At 37.2% G+C, this 22,435-nt stretch overlaps 1 protein-coding gene across 9 annotated transcripts in view; it reads left to right on the top strand.

Moving 5' to 3' along the window:
* The window catches only part of LOC114480492 (adhesion G protein-coupled receptor L3), a 372,070-nt gene that overhangs the window by 57,653 nt on the left and 291,982 nt on the right, over nt 1-22,435 (top strand). For all 9 annotated transcript variants that reach the window (XM_028474684.1, XM_028474691.1, XM_028474685.1 and 6 more), the window contains exon 2: nt 16,569-16,648. The gene's annotated coding sequence lies outside the window, so the exon portion shown is untranslated. The remainder of the gene's footprint in view (nt 1-16,568; nt 16,649-22,435) is intronic.

Below are 22,435 nucleotides of genomic sequence, written 5' to 3'. Positions count from 1 at the left end.
ATAAGATCAGTGCATACCAGTAATAATATATAGGCACAAGGGAATAATTTGTTGGTAGTTTAGACAATAAATAAGCAAAACCACATTTTGAAATGTACTAGCATTAGCATGACTTGGGAAGGATAGCTTAAATCATCTTTTTGAAGAGTAAACAACTGATGCAGTTGCTGCAATGTACTGAAAATGGGTCCTTGAGTGGAAATCCAGTCTTCTTTGGGAGGGCAATCATCAAACATTTCTGCAGAGCATATTGTTCGGGGATGAAATGCATTCAAGTAGTTGCTAACCCCAAGATTTGCTTCTGCAACTCCTGGACTCTTCTTCAGTTGCATCTTTTTCTTTTTCTTACCATGACGTCAGTACACAATCAGTAACTAAATATATAACATCAAGATGATACGTACATAGTCATTAAGCTATATTTGAAGGAAACACTGTTGTTGCTAACAGCTAGTTTTTAGCTAGCATACTCAAAGTTCCCTGATTACCAGGAAAAATGAACAAATAGTAGTTAGAGGTCCTTGCATTTTCCAATACATGGAAAAAAAATAATCTGATGGCTACAATAGCTTTTTTGTTTCAGGTTTCATCTTTTTAGAATGTTGCTTTCACACACACACGAGTTAACTGCCAGATGTTTAAGCCACTGCGGGTAATCTATTTTGTAGAGGTAAATATCGATGTCCAACACATTTCTTGCATTACCTTAACCTTTAAAAACTGACACATTTGGGTCATTTGAAGGTTGCGCTGTGCAGTTGCATATTGCAATTTGCATATGCGTATGTATGTATGTGTGTGTGTGTGTGTGTGTGTGTCTGTGTTCAAGTATGCTCGTACTTGAACAATGTCTCATAATATAGAGAGTGTTTGCTGTTTCAGGGGCGTTTTCAAGTGTGGCATCGCGTCTATCAATACCTTGTTCAATACTCCATCGAGAAAATGCACAAACAGTGGAGCATCCAAGCTTTTCATCTATTCCTAATTCTCTGCAACCTTTTCTGTAATTACAAGTATAAACCCATTCTCTGCCTCTCATCAATACCGTGCATTAACAAGAATAGATTGCGTTACTTTTCCGATACGCTCTCTTCAGTCACATTTGCTGATTGCCGGTGACCTAACGAGAACACGGGGGCTTATCTGTTGTTGCACTAAAGAAGAATTGAACTCGTTTAAAGCCGTCGCGTGCTATCGCAGGAGCAGCTAGCATGGGATAATGCAGTGCAGGCCTTCAGTGATAGAAAGATGCCTATCACTCTTTGTGGAGCTTTTACTCCCCTCAGGGCTACATGCTTAATATGACTCTACAAATGTGATTTAGAGGACAGATAGCCTTGGGAATCTAAGGTCACCGCAAAGGAGGCCTCTGGTGTGTAGTATATGGTGACAACTTATGTAGGTTAAGGTTATCCACGGTGGTTTATGAAGCCAGGGCAGAGGAATTTCATGAAACTACCAGAAACTGATTTAGCTTTGCGAGGCAACCAATATTGGCATCACTTCAAGGGCAACACCAAATAAGTTGGAGTTCAGGACTATTATTCATTTTCCTCTCTGCTATAATTATGTGTTGCTTATCCCTTTAGAACAGACTTGTTTTTCCCGCATCCTTCCTGAAAGCATTGTGTCACCAGGCATCAAATTCATAAGACATGTTTTCCGTCAACTCTCATCCCACCCCGTCTTTATTCATCCTCGATTCAATTACTTTTTGGGATTCAGCTGAGACTCGTTCTGTGCTATATTACCCTCCAATGCGTTTTGCTACCCCACAGATTTATGTTAGCGCTAAAGGATGGCTGTCCAATTTTCTGCATGGATAGCACTGCCAGTGGCATTGTGTGCGTTTTAAAATCTCTTGTCAGATGCACGTTAAAGACATATGGACCGCGCTGCTATGTGATTCTCTCCAACGCTGGCCATTTTCTGTCACATCCGGTCATTAGCTTGTGTATTTGCTGTGATTTGACTTGCGAGTTTGCTCTTGCATGTGCCTAGACGTTAGAATGCGGTATGGTTGAACAACTGTGCTGGCCGCCACATCTTGGCTGTCGTTGCTAAAAAGTCCCAAGAGGAACTTGTCTACTCTTTTAAGCAGCGATGGACCGTAATCTGATTACTTTTCCCAACTAAGGAGTAAAGTAAGAGATTATAATTAAAGAAGCAATCATTAGTCTACAGTTATTTTCCCCCAAGCAGGCTTGTTGAGCATCACGTGTTTTATAGCGTCCTATAACCTAGTCTTTTTTTTTTTGCATTATAACCAAGTTGTCCACCCGACTCTCAAGCCAAAGACGTAAGCTGCGCGAGATCATTGGTAAACAACACACATGAAAATGGAGTGCGAAAGAGAATGCCCAAGCCGCTTGGAAGTACCAACATTACTTTTGAATTTGACTACGTAAAAGACGACAACAACATTAGCGTCCGCTGTGCACCCTATGTGGGAAGAAAACTTGTATCTATATTGAATAATTCCACCTCAAATCTGATTAAGCACCGAGCAAGCCGGCACAGGAATGTGAAACAAACTGCGAAAGCCCCAGACCAACATCTACACCCACCATCTCCTGCTAAACATGTGAAAATAGATTTAAAAGAGATTTAATCTTGCTAAACCGTTGAAGCTCGTCGCTGGCTAAATTGTCGAGGACGTGTTGCCAATTTCCACTGTACACTCCCAATCATTTCGACACATCGTAGGAAACATACCGTACAAAAACGGCATCAAGCTGCCACAGAGAAAGTCAGAAATATAAGTTAATAGAAGGAAGAGTTGTTTTATTTTATTAAATTTATTTTAAATTATTATTATTAAATTAAACAATTTTATTTAAGCCAGAAACTGTTGCATTTAATTTCATTTTTGCTTGATGCAATATGCTTAGTGTTAAAAAATTGAATTAAACAAGATTTTAAAATTACATTTTATTTTGGAGGGTCCCCATGGGCATGAAATTCCTGGAAAAGTTGTGTAACTTAAAATAATGATTTTCCAATCTTGAAAAGTCATGCAATAATTTAAGTTTTGGAAAACTTTTCAAAATATAGCCTATTTTGTTTCAGTGTTTAAGATCCAACCTTCACTATTACGTTAAGCAAGTCCCTTAACCTTAACACATTGTGTTGCACATAAATGTGTTTGCTGCTCATGAGTTACCAAAATAAATCCCATCAAAGGATTCATTATTTTAACAGTTGTTTATGGAGTAGAATTTGTTGACAAATGTCACATATAAGGATATAAGTTCACGCTGCCAAATACTGTCTTGATGCAGTTATAGTGGCGTCTTTTTGTAGTGGTCGTGAAAGGTTGACGTGCACCCCGTTGACCGCCCACCCTTCCTTCTACTTTGTCCTCACAGGGGTCCTGCGATATCTCGGCTGTCTCCTTCTCCCTCTGAATGGACACATTGTGCTGCCGGTGTTTCGGCAAACCACTAGGTCCTGCACACACACCTGTCAAGCCATGTCCTTGGCACCTTGGTTGCTGAGACACTCCACAGCCCCCCTGCTGCACACATGGTTATTGAACCCTTATGCTCCCACACACACACACCTAAGAAGAAGTCGTATGAAAGCAAATAAACAGATGTGGTCAGGCAAAAAGACTTAAACTTGCACACACTCGGAACGTACACAATTGATTTCCATATAAACACAGAGCAGGCATACATTCCCAGAGCGCGCACACACACACACACAAGGAGGGAAGTTTATTGGAAACACACCTTTACCCCTTTTCACCAATGTCAAGGTTATATTCAGTGAGCAGGTCAGCTTCAAAATTCAGAAAGGGTCAAGTTCCATATTGGTTGGGGTGGGGAGGGCAAGGGCGCCGAAAGTTGGTTGAGGTTTGCACACGCACATAGAAGCAGGATTCTGACATGTAATTCGATCCACATATTCAATCAGTTGCAGGTTTTTCTGTTTTACAGGGGAAATGTGGGCAGAATTTCTGTCTCAGAAAAATTCTTTTGCTTATGAGCAGGAGAAAAACTTATCTGATGGAGGATAAAAAAAAAACATGCATTGATTTCTAGTCATTCATTGAAACAATAAGACAGAATAGATGTATTCTGCGTGTGGTAATCCAAACACAAACATGTTTTTGGGAACTATTTGTGATCTGACTTATTACTTTGGTGACTATTTCCTGATTATGGATGCAAATCCATTAGATAAACAGGAAATACATCAAATACATTCAAATAAATAGATTTGCAGATAAACTCATTGTGGTTTGGCTCAAAGTCCAGTTATGCACACGCAGAAACCAAACAATCCTTTCATAATAAGAGCCTGAGATATAAATTGGAGACTTGGAAACAAAAGCATACTTACTTTTGAGTAATTAAGTAATCATTGACCAACAGAGGTGGTATTTATATATTCTTCTCTTATTTGAAAGCACAAGTAAGTCATACATAAAATACTGTAGTTAAAGTAAAAACTAGATCAATTAAATTCTTAAATTAAATTTTGAAGACCTTCTCACCTTCAAAAAACACCTCGAAACCCACTTATTTTGGACTGCTTTTAATGTATAGCCATTTTATCTTGTAGTCTACCTATTGTTTATTACATTGTGTTTTCACTTAAGTCTATGCCTCTGTATTTTTACTTATTGTTTATCCCTGTAAAGCATCTATTATTATTAAATAGTACTTGGTGTAGAAATGTAACTAACTACTTTACTTCTTTTAAAACATACTTGAGTAGAAGTAAAATTACTGATTTGGAAATATACAAAGCACAAGTACCCATAAAAGCAACTCAATTACATTAACGTGAGTACTTGTAATTTGTTACTTTCTCCTGTGGATGGCTTAAACCAAATGGCGGCCCGGGGGCCACATGTGGCCCTTGATCGAATTTTGTGCGTCCCTCAAAACAAATCCCCCAAAAATTATTTCAAGAAGTTGGAAGGAATATAAAGCCTGACATAATACACACAATAACTCCCGAAACACACAAATCGACAGCAAAAATACACAAAATTACTCATGAGCCACAAAATGTCAACAAAGACAGGCACAACAACCACTTAAACAACAAAATAACTATAAAAACACAAAAAAACAAATTACAGAATCACCCCAAAGACATAAACTGTTACAAAATTGTGACAAAAATGACAGGAAAATACAGAAAACAATAAAAATACAGAAATGCATTAATTGAAAATCCATTACTTTTGCCTCTGCTAACCAAGTTATTGCTTCAATAAAATGTTTTTTTTTTTTTTTAAAGATGACCTTCTTTCTTGTATTTTTAGTTTCAATGAATTAACAGGAAGTTGTGCCCATAATCTTGTCTTAAGTAGTAGTAGTTGTTATTTACCTTCCGTCTTGGCACTTTGACGCAATCATTTCATTTAAAGATAATTTCACTTTCCCCCGCCCACTTCCTGTGAAATGTATTTCTCTACGATAATTACTCATGATGTCAACACTGCATGTTGGGGTTCGTTGTGGGTAATCCACCCCTTTGTTGTCCTGTTGTAGTCGAGTGCATCCTCTTTGTCTCTGAGGGTCTCTCTAGCGCCTTGTGCTGGTAACCCTTGACAGAACAACCGTGCCTCTCCGTGTGGCGTTATCATCAAAGGGGGAAAAAAAAGATAAGCTAAATGACTCGATTTCACATGCGCACGGCGTGCACCCTCACGAAGGACCTTCGGTGTCAAGTCCCACTAGTGTCACTATTACAATTTTCTTCTCTATGGACTTCCGTGTTCAGCTGCAAGGTTGGTCACCGTGTTGGGAATACATATGTTACCCCAAAAAAAACAACAACACAAGTAGATAAACAGCCCACTGGTTTCCGCTGAGAGGAAAGGCGAGATGTGAATATATGGTATTTGACGGACTTGTTTTTGACACGCATTATTCGCGTTTAGCTTTTGGTGTCACACAGTCATGGCCTTTTTTTTTTTTTTTTTAAAGGATTCAATCGGAGCAACAGGGATCACGTGATTTATAGAAATCTGGTGTGAGAAGCAATCTCAAGCCTCAGGACACAAAAAACATGATATTTGCATAAATATTCAAACACATGAGCCTGTTTACACCCACGTATAATAATTTTAAAACCAAAGGTGCCGCGAAGCACTTGTGCCAACTGCAATATTATGCAGTGTGTATGTGTGTGTGTGTGTTTTTATCTGAAGTGTGGCTCTCAAAAACAACACAAACACCTACAAGTCTGAGGATCTGCCAGGCTCATTGGCCCCCAATGGTTCATCCCTTACTAATTAGGCCAATTAGGGCCAGAGTATGAGCGTATCTTCCTGGGATGGACCAAAGGCTGTTTGGTGCTTTACATCCCTCATCAGCTTATCTCATTTATATGCCAGCCCAGAAAGAAAGACAGAAGTGATGATATGGATTAAAAAGTGGGCTATATTAGTGAAAAAGAATGGTTAGAAGAGTTGGATTTATCGAAGTGGTTGAGAGAATATTAAGAAAGTGAAGAGGCAGAGATTTACTGAGAGGCAGAAGCGTAACTATACATAATCTTTCTGTAGTTGCCAGCAACCTCAGTCAATTCTGATCTGCTTCTCTGAATTTAATGTGACCCTTGGGGGTAGCGATGCTGCCCATGCATTTTAAGTGTTGCCCATTGACTCGAGTTGGCTGGGTAGGCTTTTCCTTCCTTTCCAATGAGAATGAGCATTTCCTACCAACTGTCATAATTCAGCATTATGTAATTTGTTGAACTCGTACAGGGCATCCGATCTGCCATGATAGCGGAAAACGGATGGAAAAAATGGAATTCACGTTTTTAAAAGGAAAAATCCATCTGACACGGTAAAAAAAGCATTGCTCTTTTTTTTTTTTATTTCTCTATTTTTCACCAGAAAACAAGTGAATATTTGCGAAGTTTGACAAACACGTCCATAAATCTGTTCGGTCCCGTTTGCTACGTGTTACCATTCGACTAGTGATCATGTTATCCTGTGATGGAAAGTAAATGCAGATTTTTCAGCTGAAGTGTTTTTAATGTGTTGTGATGAACAGGCGGTTCAGATGACTTTGTTTTGTTCACATGTGAAAAGGCTCTTGTACAAAGACAGGTGTAGCTGTTGGTGTATTAGCTGAACTGGTTTGTCACTTTACCTGGTGACACGTCATGGCAGAAGCATCTACAATTACCTCGGTTTCATTGCAAAACGTAAGGGGGATTCTCCGGTTGGCGGTAATTGAATAATGTTTTGGGACCATGTCACGCATTTCCATGGTATTTTACCTGTGAAACTGAGGTCCTAGCCTTATGGCTAGCATCACTCTTGCTATAACCACCTAATTATTGTAAATCATCTTAAATTAAAAAATGTACAATTAGTAAAGGTACTGGGGTTAACTGGACTCTTTTAACCCTATTTAGCATGTTTGGTAAGATTTCATGCGATAGCGCGCTGTTTGGTCGCGTCTTTACAACATCCGGTTTTGGTCAAAGTGTTTCGGCCGAAAAACGAAAATGCACTTTTTGGCCATTTTCGGTGGTCGGAATTTCGGTGCATCACTAATTTTTCCTGTTAAACTGGTGACTAAGGTTCCAGCATTGCAGCAAACTGCACTCCTGCAACATAAACTTGTGATTTTAGTGAAACCAAGCAGATTATTGGAAATCAATAACAACAACAAACCGGTGCGCCTTATAGTCCGGTGCGCCTATCAGTTTTCTACAAGTTACCAGTTTTCTACAAGTTCTTAATAAATAAAATATATGGTATTTGGTGATTTAAAACCCCGCTTATTATTGAAGGGACATTTGTTTTACTTTTTTAGTCGAGTACATTTAGTAGCATGTACTTCTTTTTTTTTTTTAGTTATTCAAAGTAAGGGAGCAACTTCAATACTTTTACCTTTCTGTAGTAATTTTTTATTCAAGCATCTATACTTTTACTTGAGTAGTGAAGACTAGTATTTTTGCCACCTCTGCATATAAGTCACAACATGTTGTTCTTAAAGTTTAGTCTCTTGATCAATCCAAGTTGTTTCCATCTTTTTCAGCAGCTCTCTTTTGTTTATAATCTATATAATAGCAGCAAACAGGCACATAAAAATGACCGATACTGTGTTTTTCATTATTTTATATGTATGTTTCCCAAGGCTGCCTTTGACTTCTGAAGTGATGTGAGCGTTTCAATATATTTCCTGTTCATTAGCTGTATCTCCTCAGCCTTTGGCCTTACATGCACAGACTGGTTTGTCACTTACAGTGTCACAACTACAGCAGGTCATTTAATTTCCAGTCCTGCTCCCATGATTAGGGCCTTTTGTCAAGAGCAGCCATGACTACTGTAACGCGGGTGTTTGGGTCAGCGACGGGCACAATAGCGTAGTTACTCTCGCTGACTTCCTCACTATTGCCCTCTCTCTCCCTCTCGCTCTTCCTCAGCACATTTTCCACTTGGCTGGTAAAATAAGCCACTCTTTGATGAGCTTTCAGCGAGCCACGGTGCTGCGCCTCAGTAAATGCTTTGATAAAGACACACCACAGGCTGTCAACTTGGATCAGTCACACAGTGGCTGCATGTGTCCACTGTTTTTTATTTTATTTTTTTATTTCCTCATAGCAAAGCCATTGTACAGCAGGTTGATTTTGACGCTCAAGTCGTTAGTTTTTAAATCATTCCAAAAAGAGGGTGCAGAATTTTTTCTTTTTTTTTTCCAGCAAGGTTATTTTTCTTTGTTTCACATGGTCAAATGCTCCAGTAGTTTTCATTATGATTTGATGTCAGCCTGAAAACAGTGCAAGGCCCGAGGCGGAGGTAACTAAACAGCTGCACCCACAGATTGCAGATGAGCAGACGGTGAGTGCAGCTAATCTAAAAATAAAGACGCAACAAATTCACAAAAAAAAAAACCCAATCGTTAGTTTCGCACAATAACGATACAACTAAGTTGCATTCCACCCCCCCCCCCCCCCCCCCAAAAAAAAAAAAAAAAAAAAGCTCGTAATGGCACTCTGCAGTGGATTTTTAGACTTTGACATTGTTTGTTATTCAGCTTCACACAACCTTATCAGAATGAGATTTCATCGCAATCGGCCTTGGATGATCAAAAATTTAAACTTGATCTTATCTTGGAAATTGATTATAAAGAACCAACCCCTGCAATGTTCTCACGTATCTCTAGGGGCCACAGATTCTGGGACTGGAGATCATTGTGTTTCAGATCCTTGGTAATTGTTTTTGCTTCAATATTTTTGAGTGACTTTGTACGACGCTCGACAGAACAGCTTTCTTGAATTATACTTTTATATTATTGTATCGTTTTTTTTTATATTTTAATCTATATTTGCACACATTTATATATCTGTTATTTATTTAGTTGTAGAAAAATAGATAAATATATTATATTATATGTTTCTACTTTATTTCATTGTATTGTTTTCACTAGAGGTGGGACTCCATTAAAACAAAATTATGAAATATATTAGAGACTTTTTAATTAATCAATAATCTCTATTAATCGTCTCACAATATTTGACACTCTGTATTTATTAACCGCAATTAAGGTGATAAAGTCATAGCACAAGTTGTTACCTATATTTATTATTTTGTGTTTATTTATTTCATTATTGTGTTGCTATAATTAGTGTCTCGATCTCTGTTTACGGTAACACTTGAAGTTTTTTTTATACATAAGGCTGACATTATCTGTCATTAGCATTAATAATGGAGGCTGTCATTAAGTGTTGTTTGCTAAATTATGACATCATATGTTGGCATATTTTGGGTTAGGTTCAGGTAGGGTTAAGGTCTAAATTACTCGCCTAACAATATTTGACAATATTTGTAACTAATTAATGGCAATTAAAGTCCCAGCACTAGTTTATTACTGATTTTTATTCTTATTAATTTTTTTTTAAATTTTTTGTGCTATTAATGTGTTTATATAATAATTGTCTTGATTTCTGTGTTTACTTTTAATCTTGTATGTATCATTTGTTAGTGTGTCTTTTCCCCATTCTTACTCGGAGCCACTGTAACAACAGTCATTTCCCCCTGGGATTATTAAAGTAATTGTGATTCTGTTAATTACAGTATATTACGATTGTTTGGGGAAAAAAAAACATTTCACATTTCTGAGAACCCTCTATTATCTTCACAGTCGTACGTTCCTGAATTATTCATTCATTGGTTTTGATATTGTGATTTAATGCAAAGCCTGTAAAGACCCATATTTATGCTCAGGCCTCGGCTGACTCTGGCCCCTCCCAGCAGCAGCATCCAGCACACACAATCATGTTCAGAGTGTGAAATTAAATTTGGGACCAAATTGATGGCAGGAAGACCTACTGTAGATCGCCACGCTTTGTTTTCATCATTTTGTCATTTACAAGGTGACAGAAAAACATCATCCAGTAGAGAATAACATCCAGGAAAGGGATTATTTCACTATCTTAATGCCGTTCAGTGGGTTTAAATAATACCTCATTCACTTTTTACACATTACATACAAGCAAATGCTAATTTCTCGTTGTTTAATGATATATATATATATATATATATATATGTTTTCTGGTCTGATATTAATGGGAGAAACAAAAGCAGGAGTGTCAAACTCATTTTAGTTCAAGGGCCATAAACGGTCCAGTTTGACCTCGAGTGGGCCAAACCAGAAAAATCATGTTTTTCTGAAGGAAAAAAGCACAAATTCCAACAAAATCCAGAATGTTAAGGAATTGGTGGAAATTCCTTGACTAATTTTCTCAAAATTTGCAAGAATTTTCCAGCTTTTTAAAAAATAATTGCGATTTAGTATCACTGTAAATAATCCAGTATTACATCCCCCATTGTATTTTACCTGCAACTTATATGGTAATTTACAATAAGTCCTGTTTTTGCTGTAAATTCTGCTTTTAAATTTAAATTTTTTTGCGGACCGGACTAGATAATCTGGTGAGTCAAACTTGGCCTGCTGACCTTGAGTTTGACACATGTGAACTGAAGGGTTGCTGGTTGCTGCTCATGTTTTTAAGTGGAGAGCGTGACATGCACGTTAATTTAAAATAAAAATAAATGGCAGCAGCAGAACTAAGTGTCCTCACTGAATATGATGCAAGTAGTTGTTACGGTGGCTGAGAAGTGCAAAACACTTTTACAAATTCCACAACAAATTTACAATTTGCAAAACAAATGTGCATAATTATCCAAAAAAAAAAAAAAGAATAGAAATAACAAAACACTTAAAAATGTTGAAAAAGATTTACAATGACAACTTTACAACTTGCAGCACCTACTTCCTGCGTCTCTGACCCTCCCTTTCCGCATGATTTCACGTAACAAATGAACAAATGACTACAACAAATTTACAAAAGGTCTTTTACTTTTACAAATGTTGAAACAGATTTAAAATGACGCATTGTAAGTGTTAAAGTGTTTTGCTGTTTTTTTTCATTTTATTTGTTGTCAATATTGTACATTTGTTGTGGCTTTTGTCAAAGCGTTTTGCTATTTGTAATTTTTGTTTAGTTATTTATGTAAATTTGTTTTAAAACTCGGAAAATTGTTGTAGATTTTGTAAATGTGTATTGCACTTCTGAGCCACCGTAATTTGTTCCTATTTTAAAGCACCGGACGCTCTGTTATCGTATAAAAAGTCATTATCTACATACTATATTTCTCTATTTCCAAACCAGTAGATGATTTCAGCTACCATTGAAACCAGAACAAACTTTCCTCTGTTTTCCTTTCACGCCTTTCCCCCGCCACCACCGCCTAGTTCCTGTGTCTGGATGAAAATTAAACAAATTAGCTTCCAATCAACAGCAGACACGCATCGTTCAATTCCATCACTTTCCAAATGTTCCGTGTACCAATGCATTCATTATTTTGGTTCCTAATCAAAGCTGTATGGTTCTACAGTCTAATCTTAAATAACCCTCAATAAGCAGTTTCCATCAAATGGTGTTATATTGTTCATGTGGGCTTCATACTTCAATGCTATTGGATATCTTTGAAATGAACATCCTACTAGTAATATTACAAGATTGCCTCGGGTGTCGGGAACTGTCTGGTGGTGTTTTTCTCCGGCCCCAGAAACTCTTTGAAGATATTTTGGAAGCTTCGGTCCCTGACTGCTGCCAGTGCTTTAACACCAATGATTACATGAGAGCAGTGAATTTGGCTCCGGCGCTGTTTAGCTAAATAGGGAGCAGTGAGATTTATTGAAAATAAAAGTGATAAAAACGTAATTTGGACAATGGCGCTAACTGCTGCAAATTTGGGGGAAAACTGAATCTCGTAAAAATGGCTAATGAAAGCTGAAAAATGGCTCGTTTTCTGTGCAGAATGTGGTTTTGTTTTCTTTTTGATGTCACTAAAACTGCATCTCTGCTACAGTGCCAGAAATTTGTTGTTGGGATTATTGCAATATGGTGCGTGTGTCCCTTTTCCAAACTGGTCTAGGCTTGTTTAATGATGGACAGATGCTCCAATGACCAAACTAGTACATCCGAATTGACCTATAGCGTCTGCGCTCGCTGCCAAAGTCTTGTTTTTGATCAAACATAATGAACAGCAGATTTGATGAAGCCTGGCCTTCGCACTTTTTCGATAGCCAAGATTGGCTAGCCATTGTGCACAAATAATATCTGGAAGATCTGCAAAAGTATTAACATTTTTATTTTTTTATTTTTTCCACTTCCCTACACCAACATTTTAACTTTGAATGTACAATATTTAATAGAATTATGCTTCCTTTTGTGGTATTGTTGGTAAAGTTTCAGTTGGAAAATATAGCTTCATAAAATTCTTGCTAGCATGCGATCAACAGCCCAAATACTGTCGGTTAGAGCAGTGGTTCCCAACTTTTTTTGGGTTGTGACCCCATTTTTGGTGACCCTAAAGAGATTTTTACCCCTAAACATCCTGTCCAACTGCATTTTTTTTTAGTTTAAAAAGGTTTAAATGTGTTAAAGGATACCAAATATGTAGTAACTTAATATATCGGCGCTCACTTAGAATTTTTCTTTTAAAATGTTACTTACTAAATTACTTCTGTAATTTATTCTGTTATTCAAAATGTCAAAATATCATGTGGTGCAACTGTCTGGCCATTACTGCTGATTAGATTATTATGATTATTTTATTGTTCTACTTTTCAAATGTATGTTCTGCCCTATTTGAGTTATACTCTAGTCCTTTATAAGATTTCCAATATTTCTATATTTATTTCCATCATAATATTCATGCAAACCTTACCAGATCATGGCCATTTTATGAATATCATGCGGTGAAATCCTAACGTCATTGACCAAATACAGCAGGGATGTCGAAGACATTTTAGTTCAGGGGCCAAACATGGACCAGTTTGATCTCAGGTGGGAAAAATAACTTTTTAACATCAATTATGAGATAGTTTTTTAATATCAGCCCCTGCCAGATCCTCACTTCAAATATTATTGATTTTGTAACCAATTTTTGTTTAATTTGGACCAATCGTATGTGTAAATTTGCAACATTTGTGGAAAAATTGAACGTTCATTCCATAATTTGCAATTGAAAATGATGGCATTACTACAAGCCCCTAAAAATATTGTAGAGTTTAATTAAATTGGTAAATTTGAGATATCTACAACTGGATTGTTTGTAATTTACACAATAATTCATGTTGTCTTTGTTATTTTTACTGTCTCCTGCAGGCCGAATTGGATGCTCTAAAGGGCCAGATTTGGCCCCCGGGCCTTGAGTTTGACACGTGGCCAGGATTAGTGACAAATTGTGCCAGCTCAGATATTTTTTTAAACTGCATATTATTATTATTATTATTATTATTACCTAGATTTATTTTTTGCAAAGTGAAAGTATAGAATACAGTTGTTTAAGACAGTGTGTTGTTTTAATTAGAAAATGTATTTTTTTCAGGTGACCCCATTTAAACTCCAGGCGACCCCACATGTGGTCCCGACCCCAAGGTTGAAAAACACTCGCTTGGAGTAAAAAAAAAAATCAGCAAAAGGTCGTTCCTTTTAATCTGAGCTAATATGTACCCAATTTGCATAGTAAATACGTATTCTTTTTTTTACTATGAATTTATTATTCCAGTCCATAATTCTCGACAAACACCTCAATTAATAAAGCTTTGGCACTCATCGGTTTTGTGATTACATGTAAGAATTAATTAAACATCACTATAAAGAGCATTGGCATCACAATAACAGAGGGTGTGAGGTGACATGATGTTTTTTCTCCAAAGCTGTAAAGAAGAAAGATTTTTTTTCAGTCACGCTGAATACAAATTTAAATTATGTGAGCTTGTAGTTTAGTAATTCAGGCATAATTAAAGTCATCCACTTGTCCGTGCAAAGGTATATATTGAATGTATGTCGAGACAAAGTGGCACGTTTGAGAGATGAAGTGATGCAAAGGCAAAGAGCCAGAGAAGCCGAACAAACTAGATGCAAGGCAAAAAAGTAGACGGTGCAAAAGGTGACGGGGGGGGAAGCAGTGATGAAGATGCTAATGTTGTATGGGATATTTACTGCAGAATGTTAATGTGGTTTAAAACAGGCTTTCTGTCCTGCAGCCCATCACTACGCCTCTGTTGGGCCTTAATAAATCAGCCATTAAAAGCTGATGTGACCTGAATAAGACTTGGTACGGCAGCAGTTGGTGCTATTGTGAGAACGAGACAGCAGCTGAAAAATTTATGAAGTAGCCACTTATTAATGATCAACAGGGAAGAGAATAATGAATACTAGAGTTTGCATGTGGGACGAAGGCGAAAGTAGCACAAAACTGACTTTGATGATCAGTTTTTCTTAAGGGAGTCCAACCATAGTTGAATATTTTTGATAATATCTTCAAATTAGGCAAAATTGTTGGTCCTTTCTGGCAACGTAAAGTTAATACATAGTCATTTATATGGAGAGAAATAATGTATTTTTTTTAATGCAATCAAACAAAAATTGATTTCTAATTAAAAAGAAAAAAAGATTTGCAAACGCATCACACTGTCGTTCCCCCCCCAAAAAAAATGTATAACATCATTCCTGAGGAGGCCCCGCCCACAAGCTTGAAGTTGAAACGCAATCATAACTTCAGGAAATGTAAACAAAATGTATAGTTTCATGAGAACTAACAAAACCAGCATTTAAAAAATGTTAAGTAATGACAGTTTTGTTTACAGATCTTTTTTTTTTTTTAATTTCAAATCTATTTTTTAATTGCATAAAAAAACACAAATATATCTATAAATTCCTGAATCAGTTGATCATTTCTATTTAGATTATATTACATCAGTTTGCCTTAATTTGATGTAAATAATGGCTAATAAACTTGCCAAAATCATAAAAACTTTTATCACGATGAAATGCATGATATTATCTGTTAAATGTAAGTAAATAGATAGACCCTATGTATGTACTGTCTACAGTATGTCTATGTGCAGGAGTTGACATCGCCATCTAATTGCTCACCTTTTTATGTGGGAAAAAAACATGTAAATGCGTGCATGTGAGGGTATATTCCATCTGATATTGTAACTTCCGCTTGATTTTGGCAAAAAATGTAATGTATTAACAATATTACAATTTCCGTTTAATTCGGTTACCTCATGATTTCACTATAATTCCATAGAAAACAGTTGTATGCTACTTTGATATTATTGCCTGCAATAGAATCCATTATACATAGATGGATGGATCTTAACCCTTTTAATCCTTAAGGGGTTTTATTTAAATAAGTTTTAATAATCAGACAAATAACCTGTGTGCAAATTGTGAGTGGTCTGATAAAACCCATTAATTATGCTTCCCAATTTCTGGGGACAATCAATGAACTTTGTGTCAATGAAATGAATTGATAGGAAGGTAATGGTGACAGTGGCTTACTGATGGATGATAAACAGAAAGGGATCATTGACACAACCTTGGGGAACACCCATATTGGTCTGGAACATTCAGTGTTTGGGATTGTTGACCTAATGTTTAACCCTTTAACACCTGCAATATTAACACCTCCTATGACACTTTAGATTTCTAATATTTGGCAGTTTTTTGTTTTTTTTTTACAATTAATTACATATTTTACCAGTGTAGCACAAAAACTAAAGAGATTTATTGAGATTTAGTAGGAAGAAAACAATGAAAGCTCACATGAATAACAGATCTTTCAACAAATACATGACATTTAGAATGTATTCAAGATTCAAGATATTTATTGTCATATGCACAGTAAAACCAGACAGTTGCACCACACAATGAAAATCTTATTTTGTAAAACTATATTTACAATTCAGAAAAAGCCAAAGCGATTTTTTCGCGGGCTTCCTACAAAGAAGGAACATAATTACTAAGTAATGTTTGTAGGTTGTCATTAAAGCGCAACATCTTAGATTTCAGAAACAGTTGGAATTTTTCCAAAAGAGTTACGGTAATTTTAATGTGAGCATACCAGGATGTGTGGCGTGTTAAAGGGTTAATGACCATAACATTTCTCTGTCTGAATGTTTGAACTTGACTTTTAACAAGAGTGTGTGAAGTTTTACTGGGGGATTACTGGTTCACAAATTTCTATCTCTAAACCGTTTTCTTTCTCCCTTTCTTTTCAGGTACAAACCATATCTCTGTTGTGTGGAATGCGACTTTGTAAGCGACGACACACAGGAGCCACATTCCCTCTCGCATCAAGGTATTGTGTTATTTTGCCGCCCTTATTGCCACCATCAGCCCGAATAAATTGGCTGGAAATCATCTCATTGCATGCAAATGAGTACACAATAGAATAGATGGACACTCTGTGTCGCCTTCCCCCATGAAAACAATGTAATATTGGTGATAATCAAATTGCATTGGGCGTGTTATTTGTATACAAGGGATATAATTTATTGGGTATGATTATAAATATGTCCACAGAGTGTGTTGGGATTTCATTTCATTCCCTGATGCAAATGTTTTTGGTGTAATCATTCAAAATCACAGCTGGTTTCCATTGCCCAACGCCCCCCGTGTCTGCTGCTCTTTGCTCTCCCCACGCTCCCAACCTTTAACCACTGCTTCCCTCACACGCCGAGCCCCCCCACCACCACCACCACCTCCCCACCCCTCTCACCACTGTAAACCGCTGTTTGCTCTGTGCTTCGTGCACTCATCTCCTCCTTTCACCTTCCTTGCTCACTTGTCAGCCGACGCTGCGCGTTCTCCCTCCTCCTATCGCTGTTGTCACAATGAGGCATTCGTCTGCAGCGCCCTCCTCTCCTACTGTCATCTACAGCCTACAATATACCCCCCACCCCCCACCCATAGTGAACAGAGTCACCAGCTTCAATGCATCCTATGGTGAAGCCTTGGTTGGCTTTAATTACGGAGATTGTTTGCCCTCTACAGTTTACTGGTGGGCTCTGTGGATGATGGGTTTGCCTGCTGATGGCCCTCCACCTCCTCCTCTCCTACACGCACAAAAGCAACACAATACATCCATCTACTCCGTTTCCCCTTAATCTGACTCAATACAGCCGCCCCTTCTTTCTCTTTCCCTAACAACATCCTTGCGGCAGTGCATATAGATGGATCTCTTGGCCATTGTGGAGGTTGGAGTCTGAGTGTTTGAAGGTGTGGACAGTAGGGATGGGCGATATGGACCAAAACTCACATCTCAATATTTTCTCTCAAAATGGCGATGTACGATATGATTGAGCAATATCACAGAGAGTTTTTGCTGTTGTGATAAAATCACTGCTGATAGTATAGATATTTTAGCACAACAGCATGACCTCGAGTGTGATATTGCTTTTATACAACAGTTCTATACGCACATTTTATTAGTTAACAATAATAAGTGACGAGATTATGATTTTTTTGTTGTTTAAAGCTAGGTTAAGCCATTTTCTCCAGATTCACTTTTTAAGTTTTTGGTTAAAATTGTCTTTATGTCCTGACAGAAATTAAGATCTTATGTGCTCTGAAAAAGGAACGAAGAAAATCTGTCATTTGTAGCAGCTGTAAATCTGTAATAACTCCCTGCTCACACTGAAAGTGCGTCACCGCTGACAGAGTTATAACAGAATTTTTGGTCACGTTTTTTAACATATATTATGGTAAAGTTTATTGCTTACTTACAGCTGAATGAGACATGAGACGACAGAGTTTCTACACAATACAAGCAATGAGCTGAGCTCCTCTTCTGCAGCAGCTGTGCGTGTGCATGTGAGTGAGACGGAGCACAGGGGGGAGGGGGTAAAGGCGGAGCTATCGGGAAGGCTACACTCAAAATCATGCTGGCTTTTGAAAATCGCCGACCCTACCTTTAATCATTTGGCTTCGCCAACAAAAAACTTCACACCGCAGGCAAACGCAACACAAATCTGATCTTTTTGCTCATATGCAACAGTCTGAACAGCACAATTCAGATTTGAATGAACTCCACTGACACCCCTATCCCACCACTGTTGACTCCGACTCCGCATTCAAACAGTCCGTTGTAAAGATGTAGCAGCTAGCAATGCAAACGGCTCGAGTGATGCACTTGGCTCTCTTCGTTTTCAGTCTCCTTAAAGTTATGTAGTGCTGACTTCTGTTGGAAAGAAACTCCCTCAGCTCTAATAATAATATAATAATACATCAATTTTATATAGCACTTTTTTGGACACTCAAAGTCGCTTTACAGAATTAAGGGATTATTCTTTCACTCTCGTGGACAGGTGTCTTCTGTTTAGATAAATAGTTCCAACAGATGCCATTAATACAGTTAAGAGGATAGAAGAGCTTCTTAAAGAAGTAGTAACAGGTCTGTGAGAGCCAGACTTCTTACTTACAAATTCATTCTTTAAAAATCATACAACAGGATTCCCTGGATTTTTTTTTTTTTTTTTTTACATTCTGTCTCTCACAGCTGAAGTGTATCTATGATGAAATTTATAAACCTGTCTCATCTTTTTAAGTGGGACAACTTGCACAATCGGTGGCTGCCAAATACTTTTTTGACCCACTGTATGTATGTATAAATATGTATGTACATTATGTTGCATTTTGAGCCGCTATTGCTGTTTTCCTGCTCCTGTACAACAGCACGCTCAACATGGCTCTGAGGGAAGTCATTAGACCTGCTGAGATGGAAGTTTTTGTATACCCAGGATTTCTATCGGCGCTCAAATCACGACGCACAGGATTATCCACTTTTCTTATTAATTTTCCACTTTTATTACATCAGATTGAAAGAATGGGGGCAGTAAATGTTGCTGACACAGAGGTAATAATCACATTGGCTGCAAGGTGAAAATGGAATTGCTCTGTCATTTAAATAACATTAAAAACAGCAGGCTTCTGCATGCCGCCGCCTTTGATTTTTCGATTTGAAGCAAAAAAAAAAAAAAAAACAAAAGAGAAGAGAAACCTGGTGCCTTTTTAATGGAGACAAATTTTGGCATCTTGTCCTGTAACCCACTGATTTCCTTCAAATGTCACGCTGTGAGATCGTGTACCGGTGCTGCTCAGGAATTAGATAGTGTATTAGTGTTGAAAGATGCCAAATTAATTTAAAGCCGGGGGTTACTTTGATCATTAATATCCTAATATGCTCTGACGTGGCATTATTGCCCTCATTTAAAGTACCTTCTTGTGCTGAATTTGTGGTCACTTTAAATTGGGTTGATTCATTGAATTCACTCCATTTTTCTAATGCAATAGATAGGCTAAGTTCGAAATCACCCCACCATACGACATGCTACACACTCAATGAGTTTATACTATCTATGAGTATGGTTAATATGATCAGGATGATGAGCGTTCCCACTAAAGTATACTTCGAAATTTCCCAAGTATCTCAGTTGATTTTCCACCTTTGAAAGTTCTGAAAACATTTAAAGCAAGAAATTGACCAAGCAGAATATCAACATCTGATTTTCGGAGACCCGCCATTGTGCTTAACTTCGAAACAAGAGCCCTATTTATTTATGACTAGTGTGCCCACCGTGCATACTTAAAAAATGTCCCGATATAGCAGACATGGGCCCTCGGTGTAGTTTTTTGCGGCCCCCAAAGTCAAGGTACAAAACGACAGAAAAATACTCAAAACAAAATCAAGAATACATTAAAAAATACAAGTAAGTACAACGTACAAAGCACAAGACTAGAAAAATACAGAAAATACACCAAAAACACACAAATCTACGACAAAAACTGAGAACACTATTACACAAAATCACTCCAAATAACACTAAACGACAACAAAAATACACAATGATTGAAAAAAATGATTCAAAATCACAACAAAAGTTTTCAAAAAGACAAGAAAAACACAAAAAGGCCTCTGCAAACCCACAGTACAAACAAACAAGCAAAACAACAGAAATACAGAAAAAATACTCAAAATAATGCCAAATGACAACATAAATACACAATAGGACTTCAAAAAAACTCTTTGTTCTTTTCTGTATTAACACTCAGATTGGTCATTATTCTAAATGCGGACATGAACGTTCATCATGTGACCCTTCGATCAAACATTTTTGTGGCCCCCTGCTGTGATAGACGTTGCCCACCTCTGCAATATAGTATACATCCAGGTGTACTCAATCTTTCCATACTGTCTAATATGAATGCACGACATACTCATTTTGACATCAGACTTAGTATGAGTAGTACATTAGTATGACATTGTGTTAGTATGAGACTATAATTTACATTGACGAACTTTATTGTTGAAATCTCGACTAAGCAAATCTTGGTTTCATCTGTTGTGAGCATTTGTTTCTATCCTCGCTTGTTTTGCATACCCATCATGGTTCCCCATCGCACCAGCCATTTAGGTTAGTTAGACCATAATGAGCAGAGGTGACACAAAGCCTGCAAAGTTTTGGTTCTGTTATTTTAAAGCCCAGCCATTTGTTTGCATAGCGTGATCCTGCCCGGGCTCCTCAATAAACCATGCAAAGCAGGTCATTTGAATGGGGTGGGGGGTGGATTGCTTTTGGCCGATGTCAGCAGTGCGGCCCCCGATTTGAATTCCACCCAGGGGTTAGTTGACTTTGCACTTCTTTGTTGTTCCGTCCTGTTACTTGGACGACCGAGGTCAGCTCAGAAGCCAAGCGGACTCAAGGATACAGACCAGCATCTTGGAAACCCTCCTTAATGACCACATGGTGTTAAAGCAGCACATTGCTTCATGAAGTGCAACGGCTGATAATGACAAATTTGTTGACCTCCTTTGTGCAAAGTGCGGTCGTCAAGACGACGGCCACCTGTTGGAGACGTATTTCCTTTTGAGGTGTGTTGCTGTCGTTTAAGCTCAGTAGGTAGGGAGGGAGATGACGTGAGAACATTGAGGCCAGGGTAGGGGTCAATTAAATATTTCAGTTACGGTTACATTTTCAATTACAATTTAATGCTGAATACAGTTGCTAGCATTTTTTCGAATTACAATTAAATTACAATTATGTTTATCCTCAGAAAGTCAATTACAATTACGTTCATAATTACTAAAGTTCAATTACAATTAATCACAATTATTGAGCCTGAAATAAAAAACCTAATTAAGTTAACCTTCCTCTTGTGTTAGCTTTCTGTTAGCATCTTCTATGATAACTGGTCCTAAATCAGCTTTAAAATACACTGAAAACAAATATCTATCATCTAATTTGTTTCCTGTCTATTTTTTTTACATTTTTAGGCTTCCTAATCAATGAAAATATAGGTTTTAATATTTATGGCGTGGGCGTCTGAGTCTTCTTTCTGTCAGTATACCCCTCGATTTAATTTTTTTCATTTGTAAAATGTGGGAAAGCTTGATATGAAACATATTTTAATGATTGTTGACTACATATGTGTAGAACAGTACATAGTACTGTTACATGGTTCCCTAGTTTTGCAATAAATTATATATATTTTTTGTAAATTTTTTATCAAAAAAAAATTGATTTTTATCAAATTTTCATGGCAATTACTAAGTCAACTATCTAAACTCAATTAAAATTTAATGACTATTTCGACAGCTACAGATTTTTTAAAAGTAAAATAACAATTTTTTTTCTTTCTCTTCTTTGTTCTCTTTTTTCTTTTTTTTTCTTCAATAACAGTTATAAATATGACACAATTGTAATTAACTATCAATTACACGATTACAATTATAATTGACCCCAACCCTGAATGGGGCTGTATGATAATGTCATGCTGTCATCCCCATTAGGTTCCTGAGCCACATTTATTGAATAGTTAATATCATTATGAGCCGCTTAAAAAGTCTCCGCCACATGTTAATGTGCGCTTAGTTAGAGGATGTCAGCGGTTTTTGCATGGCTGTTGTTTTTTTTTATTTTTTATTTTTTGCCTCACACTGCAGCACTAAGACAGCCACTGAACTTAAAGCAGCTGTCATCTTAATTATTCAGTGGTATTTATGTTTTTTAGAGATATGCGAGTGTGTGTTTGGCCACGCTGCTGACTGAGCCTCACCAATATGTATATACAGCTTGCAGTGTGTGTG

The sequence above is a fragment of the Gouania willdenowi genome, chromosome 18 (assembly GCF_900634775.1).
Source record: "Gouania willdenowi chromosome 18, fGouWil2.1, whole genome shotgun sequence".
NCBI classification, from domain to species: Eukaryota; Metazoa; Chordata; class Actinopteri; order Blenniiformes; family Gobiesocidae; genus Gouania; species Gouania willdenowi.
Note: the sequence above shows the minus strand (reverse complement) of the source record. Positions and strands in the feature narration are given on the sequence as shown.